Raw genomic sequence first — 9,734 nt, forward strand, 5'->3', positions numbered from 1 at the left:
AACAGTAAGATTTCTAGATTGCAGTCAAGAGGTGATGGCCATGGATAACGTGGATAATGAACTCAAAACCTCAGTTCAGGATGGTGTGTTCAGTCAGTGGACTTGAAGTGATACAAATGACATGCTTACATATAGCTGGAAAGTCTGGGTAGTGAAAAATCATTTTGGCAGTTGTTTACTCACAAAGTCATTTTTTTCTTCACAGCCTCATCAAATTTCTTATGTGAATGAGCATCAATCTGGAGAGAGTAGGGCTCTGGCAATTAGATGAGGACTATCTTGGAGGAATATGAGGATTTGGGAAGCCCCATCTCTTACCCAATACAACTTTCTTCCTTGAAGGGGAGGAATTTAATGATTTCTGATTCCCTGATTTTTGTTGTATTCTGCTTTTTATACAGAATCCAATCTCATGATACCTAATGTGAAGAATGATGGTTCACAGAAGAGAATAGAAAGCTTGCATAAACAATTACAGATATTTGCTAAAGTATATCTCCAAATCAGGGAAATACTGTAAAGGTGTATTTTGCCTTTGATGTGCCAAGAAAGAATAAAATCTTTATTATTATTATTTTTTGATTTGGAGTCTCACTCTGTCACCCAGGCTGGAGTGTAGTGGCACACTCACGGCCACTCGAGTTGGCCTACTGGGCTCCAGCGATCCTTCCGCCTCAGCCTTCCAAGTAGCTGGAACTACAGGCACATGCTACCATACCACTCCTGGCTAATTTTCTTTTTTTTTTTTTTTGAGTTGGAGTCTCACTCTGTTTCCCAGACTGAAGTGCAGTGGCCACTCCCAGCCACTGCAGCCTCAACCTGCTGGGCTCCAGTGATCCTTCCACCTCAGCCTTCCAAGTAGCTGGAATTACAGGCATGTGCTACCACGCCCGGCTGATTTTTTGATTTATTGTGGAGATGAGGTCTTGCTGCCCATGCGGGTCTCGAACCTGCGGGCTCAGGCAATCCACTCACCTCAGCCTCCCAAAGGCGTGGGATTACAGGCTGAGCCACCAAGCCCGGCAATTTTCTAGTTGCCATAGAGATGAGGTCTTGCCAAGTTGCCTGGGTTGGTCTTGAACTTGCGGGCTCAGAAAATCATTTTTAAAAAGTCTGTATTTCAGGTTGCTAATACCCAGGGTTGGTTAGATTTTAGTTTGTTGTGTTGTCTGATGCAGATCCACATGCAACTTTGCCCAGTAGAAGTCAGAAATATTGACAGCCTGTTGAGGCTGGCAGTCATACACTATGGGAGAGAATAATGCTGAATTAGGGCTTTTTTGTTTGTTTTTTATTTTTGAGTTGGAGTCTCTGTCGCCCAGGCTGAAGTGCAGCGGCATGCTCCTGGCCACCCAGCATCGACCTGCTGGGCTCTGGCGATCTTTCCGCCTCAGCTTCCAAGTAGCTGGAACTACAGGCATGCGCTGCCATGCCTGGCTAATTTTTTGATTTATTGTAGAGATGACGTCTGCCAAGGTGCCTTGGCTGATCTCGAACCCATGGGTTCAGGCAATCCATTGGCCTCAGCCTCCCAAAGTGCTGGGATTACAAGCTGAGCCACCAAACCTCGCCTGAATTATCTTTTAATGTTCTTAACTGAAATGAAAAATTTGCCAGATAAATGAAACATAATAAAGTTGATCTGCAACCAGTAAACAAAATAAATAGGAAATGAATCACTGGCTTGTAAATCAACTTAGTCTCTCTACCCCTACCCCATACCCAGAAAAGAAAGACATTCCAGAAACTTTCAGGAATAGTCATTAGTTATAAGGAAAGCCAAGGAAAGACAACCCCAACATTTCACAACTTTCCCATCAAACAGCTATTTGGGAGAAAAAAAGTGACTTGCAACTACGTATGTGGACATAGATTTTAAAAGTCTAAACATAATTAACAAAAAAAAAAAGTCACGACATAATTAGGCTTAGCAGTCTATGAGTCTGCTAACAGGAAATCTTCCCAACATACTAATGTGGACCCAATATTCACCTACAGCATCACTGTATTATTTTAAATGGCAGTATATCCACTTAAAAACCTATAATTTTTACTGTGCATGACCCTGCTACTAGTGGAAATGGAAGTTGTTGAGAAGGTCTATTCGGGAGGTTCCTTACATAGAAAACAGACAACTAGAGAAAGCCCCCTTGTATCTTTTTTTTTTTTTTGAGTTGAAGTCTCACTCTGTCACCCAGACTGGAGTGCAGTGGCTGCTACCAGCCACCCCAGCCTCAACCTGCTGTTGAGGAATAAGGGGGGAAACAAACGTGTGCCAACAAATGGAGAGATAGACCTATACCGAAACAGATAAAAACAATAGATCACAGCTACTGACGAACCAACTCCCATGAAAAAAAATAAAACATATAGTGATGCTAACATACAAGTTAGCCAACAACCTTATTGGTGTGCTGTTCTATACAAAGATATGGCTAACAGAGAGAAGAAAAGAGAAGAAAAGGAAGAGGAAAAAAGGAAAAAAGGAACAATACAGTAGGAATAGAATTAAGTCATTAAACTAACAATCAATGAAGCACACTCTGAGACCTTTCGTTTAAGTCCAATGTCCTTTTAGGTCTGATTCCTAGTTTTCTTTTCAAGCTGGTAAATTAGTTTGCAGTTAGGGTCAGTTGCCCCTGGTCTGCTGTGAAGGACAGTTCCGATCACCCTCCGTTCACCACTCTGGCCTATGTCCTTTTCAAGCTTGTTTCTCCCATTTCGGTGTTGTTACCTTGAATCGCCAGCAGGTGGTGCTATCTCAGCTGCTTGCCCCAGAGGGGGCGGGGCTGGACAGGAACCGGCAGAGACTGGAGATTGTGCCTGCCTCAGGGCATAGCCAGGAGACTCACGGTGGGTAGGACGTCTCGGTGGCAGGAGAGGTGGCAGCGATCCCAGCAGATCTTCCCTGAAGGGGCTTCAAGGACTGAAGTTGTGGATCGCCTCCGGCCCGGGTGGTGTGATGTGCTACCAGCAGCGGCGGCAGTGGCTGTGGTGGCTGTGGCTGTGGCTGCGGCGGCTGCGGTGGCGGCAGTGGCGTCTGCACTGCAGTCGCTGTCCAGTCTGCTGCGATGCCCCAGCGGTGGCAGTGAAGAGCAGGCTGCGATTTTGGGGTCCGCAGCCCCCGGGGCGAGAGCCAGAGACCCACTGCAGTTCTTCTTTGCAGAGGGTTTCATAGACCAGGTTGCCCCGTCACCATCTTCATTGTAAACATTTTTAAATGTACACTTCAGTGGCAAGAAGTGCATTGCCACTATTGTGCAGCCATCACCGCTATCATTTTACATTCCACCTACAGTGCACAGTTTCCAGTTTCTTCACATATTTTCTAATACTAGTTTATTATAACCATTCTAATGGACGTGAAGTGGTATTTCATTGTGGTTTATTTTCGCTTACCTAATGGCTAGTGATAAATATATTTTCTGTACTTATTACATTGGGTTTGTCAATAATTTATTGGATATGACACCAAAGACACCGGAAAAAAATAAGAAATTAATTGGACTTAATCAAAATTAAAAGCTTTTGGGATCAAAGACACTATAAAGAAAGTGAAAAAAAAGCCAACAGGAGGAAAAAATTATAAATTATATGTTTGATAAGAGGCTAGTACTGAGAATATATAAAGGACTCGACAAGAAAAAGTTAAGCAACCCAATTTAAAAATAGAGGAGTTGAAGAGACAAAAGATACAAAAATAGAACATAAAAAATGCTTAACATCACTAGCCATTATGGAAATACAAATCAAAACTGCAATGAGATAACACTTCACATTTATTAGGATGTCCATCATTTAAAAAAGCAAACAAGAAATTGACAAGTGTTGGCAAAGAAGTGGGGAAATGTGAAAACTGTGGTTCTGCAAAAAGCTAAATATAGAATTATAGAATCCAGCAATTCTACTCCCAGATATATACACAGAATAGTTGAAAACAGACGTTTAAACAAAAACTTGTATACGAATCCCCATAGCTGCCCTATTCACAACAGCAAAAAGGTGGAAACAACCTAAATGTCCATCAATACGAATGAACAAACAAAATGTGATACTGACATACAATGGAATAATATTCATCCATAAAAAAGACTACTACTTGCTACAACATGGAGGAACCGCAAAAACATGCTGAGAGCCCAGCATGGTGCACATGGTTGTAGTTCCAGCTACTCAGAAGGCTGAGATGAGAGGCTTACTTGAGTCTGAGAGTTTTAATCCAGTCTGGGCAACACAGCAAGATTTCATCTCTAAAATAACATAAAATAAAACATTATGCTGAAAGAAACTGGACACAAAAGGTCATGTGCTGTAGGATACCATTTATAAGTACTATTCAGAATAGGTAAATCCAAAGAGGCACAAAGCAGATCAGTGGTTGCCAGGGGTCAGAAAGAGAGTGGAATGGGTACTTAATGGATAGAAAATTTCCTTTTAAGGTGATTAAAATGTTTGATAATCAAGAGGTGGTGATTATACAATATTGTGCAGGTACTAAATAACATTTATGTTTTAAAAGTTAGTTTTAAATTTTGTGACTTTTACCTCAATAAAAGAAAATCAAGTCTCTAGCATTCCCTTAACAGAGTAAGTCCCATGGGGCTCCCTTAGTTTGGCATTCAAGGCTCTCCATAATCCAGTGCTGCCTGGGGTCTGGTCAATGACATTTTGGACATGTGCTCCAGTCATCTGTCCACCAGCTCCTAAAATCACGGCTGTTTTATCATTCCAGGTCCAGGTCACCTCTCTGATGCCTTCACAGACACCCAGTGACCAGCGAGACTTCCCAGGGTTCACAAAGTCTTTTGAATTTTGTTTTGCTGTAGACCAGCCCTCAGCATATGGTCTCGAAGGGCTGTCCCATCTCAATAAGAAGAAATCAGTGTCTTCTAAGCACCACTGTGTGCAGATGTCTTGCTCAGGTAAACTCTCTGAGTTCACTCGGGTGAAATAGGTTTGACTGGTCCCGTGTACAGAAGGGAAGGTGAAGGTCAGGACTCACCTGCCATCACACAACCTCCAGGTGGCTTCACACTTGGGTTCCGGTCCAGAGCCAAGTCTCCAGGTGCCAATCAGGGAAAGTTTGTGAGTCAGATGAACATGCGTCCTGGAAACACCAGAGAGGTATCCCAGATGTTGAAGTCACTTATTTGAGCCAAAAGGTGCTTTGCCTTTGAGAGCTTGGGGCTGCCAGTGCTTCTTGCTGCCCAGGCCACAGTGAACATGGTGCTCCCAGGAAAGGTGCTCCCTGTGGCTCAGGGCCCAGAGAGAGACCAGTTTCCATTTTATCCTGCCTTAAAAACTTAAGCATTCTGAACTCCAGAATGGTCTCATCCCAGCCCCCACTAGGCAGAAGATCCCAGTACCAGCCACAAGCCTAGCATCAATCCCTATTGCGACTGGCCTGAGGCACCCAGAAAGAAAATGGGGAATGATGGGAGGGGCCATGGCACCTGGGGTCTGCAGGAAGGGGAAGTGGACATCCCTGGAAGAGGCAGGGGCAGGAACACTGTTATGGGTCGAATTGAGCCCCCCAGATTGATATGTTTAAGTCCTAACCTCTAGTACTTGTGAAAGTGGCATTACTAGGGTCTTTGCAGATGATCAAATTATGATTAAGTAATTAAGGTCAGCCTTAATCCACTATGATTGGGTCCTTATAAAAGGGGGGAATTTGGATGCAGAAACACATAGGGAAGAAGCCTTGTGAAGACTGCTGTCACAAGCCAGTAAACAACCAGAAGCCAGAGACAGGTCTGGAACAGATCTTCCCCCAGCACCTTCAGAGGGAGCTGGACTCAGACTTCTGTACTTTGGAACTGTGAGATATCAAATCTCTGTTGTTCTACGCCTCTTGGTTTGTGATACTCTGAACAGAGCAGGCACATTCTGCTCTGTTAGCCATTCTCTCTCCAGACCACAGCTTCCTCCTAAGCCTACCCCTTGAGAGGGTGAGGGAGAAAAGCCCAGTCCCTCACAGTCTATCATCACTGCTGGGTGATCATTTCCAGCCCTGTCTGGAAGCTGTGGCCTCAGCTCCCAGTCTCCCGGAGTTGTCACTGAGCCTCCACTTTCTTGTTCCTGGAGCTTTCTGAGCCTCTACCCTCCTGTCCCTGAAGCTGTCCCTAAGTCTTCACTGCTGCCCGGGAGCCCAGAAAGCTCAGGGCTAGCTAAACCTTACCCTTCACACTTCCCAAGCTCCCTTCTCCCAGCTATCATCCCTTTAGGACAGCCATTTAGTCTCTTTTAATCCCTAACCCTAATCTCTAGGAAATGCCTCTTAGGAAGGCACAGAAAGATGTGGCCCCACCGGGTCATGATGTCTCACTTGTGCCCAGGCCGGCCCTTTAAGGGCTGAGGGCAGGACCTGCTGTAAGGCTACACCACTCATCTCCGGATAAAGATAAAGTCAGAAAGGGGAGAGGGGAAAGGAGACCTGGAAGCAAGATGCTGCGGGTGGAGGTGCCGCCCCATAGGCCTTGAGTGGAGGGTACTGAAGAGCCTCCAGCCTCCATCCAGACAAGGTTCTATGACCCCTGCACAGGCACCCCTTCTCCCGGGTCCAGTCCCAGTCAAGGGTCAGGGAGATTTTAGTCCACTTTTCACAAAATGGATGAGACGCAGCTGGCTGAGTCAGGGTTCTAGAACTTTCAAAACTGAGCCCTGCTGAGGTCAAGAGCAGCATGCCCTGGAGGTCCTTATGCAGCCCATGCCTCTGTGATTAGTCCCCTATTCCAGGTTGCTGGGCTGTGCTGGAAAGGCCACAGGCTAAGGCTGGATGGGTCCAGGACTCTACATTTCCTAGGAGAGCCAAGAGGTACAGCTCTTCTAGCCATCCAAGATACAGTGGTGACTACTTCCACCCTGAGTCTGGAGGGCCCAATCCTCCTGCAGCAGGTAGGTGGCAGCTGTGCCCTTCACCCTGTATACCCTGCTGGGAGCACATTCTCTGAGCCCAGAGCCCCTGGGAGGCTCGTTTCAGTGTCCTCCTGCTCTTCCTCCTCTAGGCCCAGGATTGCCAGGGACAAGTGAGGCCACAGGTGAGCTATGCAATAGTCTTTGGAGGCCGGACTCTCAGGCTCGTGTTTTTCTCTTTGCTGCACCATCCCTTCCCCTATGCCTCAATTCTCCTTCTCCAATTGTTGGGAGCCAGCCTTGGAGGCCCACCTGATTGACAGGGTCCTGGTGGGCCCAAGACCCCGGACCACAGGGCAAGCCCGGGAAGCTGAGGCCCTTCTGTCTTCCACCTTTACTGTTGGTACGGCCGAAGAATTCTGTGCAGTCTTGGAAGAAGAAAATGGCATGTTTATGTGAAGTACTCACAGCTAACCTGGGAATGTCATGGTTCATTTTTCCATTTCCCACTATGCCGTTTGGCCTCTTCTAACATATGCAAGGGTTAAACTCTGAAGCACATCAAGAATGCTTTCTTTCACTTGGTTATAAGTTACTAGATATTGCTTGAGTAAAAAAATGATATAAGTATATTCACTCCTTATTTGATTTAGAATTATATAGTTTAGTGTTTAGACATAAGGTTTTTTAGAAGCACAAGTTTATAGTAAGTTCATTATGAATTCATTATAAGTTCTAACACTTATCTAGGACCTATGTGGGTGATTTATAACACTTTTCACAGATTTAGGATGAAGATTAATCATTAAGGTTCTTACTTAACTCTATAGTTAAAATTTTGAAGTACACGTTTATAGAGTGGGTTTTCACTGAATTCATAATATACTAATTGGATACTTTTATGGTAAATTAACTAAATACAGAGAGCAACCTTGGGGGCCTGGGAAACATCACTAAAAACTTCTTTTGAGTTTTCTTTAGAAATAAACACTGCAGGATAAGAGAAAAGTAATGAAGAGACCTGGACAAGAAAGGCAATTACGAAGCTTTGAAGGTCATAGAAGCCCCAGAGAGAAAACTCCTGCTACATGGAGAACTGTGCACCTGGAAACTTCTTGAAGCACTTCAAGGACTGCAATTTGGGACTATTTTGAAGAGAGTTGCTGGTAGTGCTATTCTAGACATGAGAATTGTTTTACCCATGTATTAAACATAATTGGTAAATGTAATATCATGCAAGTTTATATAATCAATATACATATATATGAGGGTTGACAAAAATTATTAGGCTCTGGTTATGTTTAACAAGGTTTTTACTTTGAGTCATTAATTAAGTTTTAGTGCTGTAGTTTAGTGTTTTATAATTACTTTGAAGATTGTTTTAAGTTCATAAGGTTAAGTTCACATAATGATAAAATTGGTGCCTTAAAGATAATAATAGAGAAGCAGCAAGATGGCGACGGGGCAACCCGGTCTCTGAAGCCCTCTGCAAAGGAGATCTGCAATGGGTCTCTGACTCTCGCCCCGGAGGGCTGCGAACCCCAACATCGCAGCCTGCTCTTCATACAGAGCATGGCCGTTGCCACTGCTGGGGCATCGCAACGGACTGGACAGTCACTGCGGCGCAAACAGTGATGCTGGCACCGCCGCCACTGCAGCCCCCCCTGCTGCTGCTGCCGCGGCCACCACTGCCGCAGCCGCCACAGCCTCTGTGACAGCTGTAGCACATCACACCACCCGGGCCTGAGGCGATCCACATCAAACCCCTTCAGGGAAGATCTGCTGGGATCACTGCCACCTCTCCTGCGACGGAGACGGTCCTGCCCTGAGGCAGGCAGCCATCTTGTTCCTGTTCGGCCGCACCCCTTCTGGGGCGAGCAGCTGAGACAGCACCGCCTGCTGGCGATACAAGGTAACAACAGTGAAACGGGCTAAACAAGCTTGATAAAGACATAGACCAGAGTGCTGAACGGAGGGTAATCTGAACTGTCCTTCACAGCAGACCAGGGGCAACTGACCCTAACTGCAAACTAATTTACCAGCTTGAAAGAAAACTAGAAATCAGACCTGAAAGGACATTGGACTTAAACGAAATGTCTCAGAGTGTGCTTCATTGATTCTGTTAGTTTAATGACTTAATTCTATTCCTACTGTATTGTTCCCTTTTTTCTTTTTTCCTTTTCCTTTTCTTCTCTCTGTAAACCATATCTTTGTATAGAGGAACAGCACACTAACAAGGTGGTTGGTTAGCTTGTATGTTAGCATCACTATATATTTTATTTTTATTTTTTGTATGAGAGCTGGTTCATCGGTAGCTGTGGTCTATTGTTTTATCTGCTTCAGTATAGGCCTCTCTCTCTATTTGTTGGCATACTCGTTTGTTTCCCCCCTAACTCCTCTATCTCTCCACTCCCCTCTTCAACCCACTATCTGCTCCATTCTCTCCCCTCTGCTAACCATATTTTATTTCAGGGAGTAAACCTACAGCCCCACTGCACGGACAGATTCCAGGGCAGTGGGAAGTGGGTTCCACATTATCTACACACCTGTCAGTGAATACCAGGACCTGCAGACAGATTTTGAATCACAGCTCTCCCCTTAAGTACATCTCAAAACTGCAAAAAGGACCACCTCCAACCTACAGTGCCACTCCAGAATTGAACAAAGTAAGAGGACATACAGAAAGAATAGGAGACTGAACAAACAGAAGTAAAACCAATTCCTTTACCACTGAATAACAGAATTAAAGAAGACGGTGACGTGGAGGGAAGGAAAAAGTAGGGAGGGGGAAAAACCGCACAAATGAAGAAAAACCAAAAGAAGAATATAGGTCTCACACAGACCCCTGGGAAATCAGACACTGAGAAAACAGATTCTGG

The sequence above is a fragment of the Carlito syrichta genome, unplaced genomic scaffold (assembly GCF_000164805.1).
Source record: "Carlito syrichta isolate Samal-C Ts95f unplaced genomic scaffold, Tarsius_syrichta-2.0.1 Scaffold306507, whole genome shotgun sequence".
NCBI classification, from domain to species: domain Eukaryota; kingdom Metazoa; phylum Chordata; class Mammalia; order Primates; family Tarsiidae; genus Carlito; species Carlito syrichta.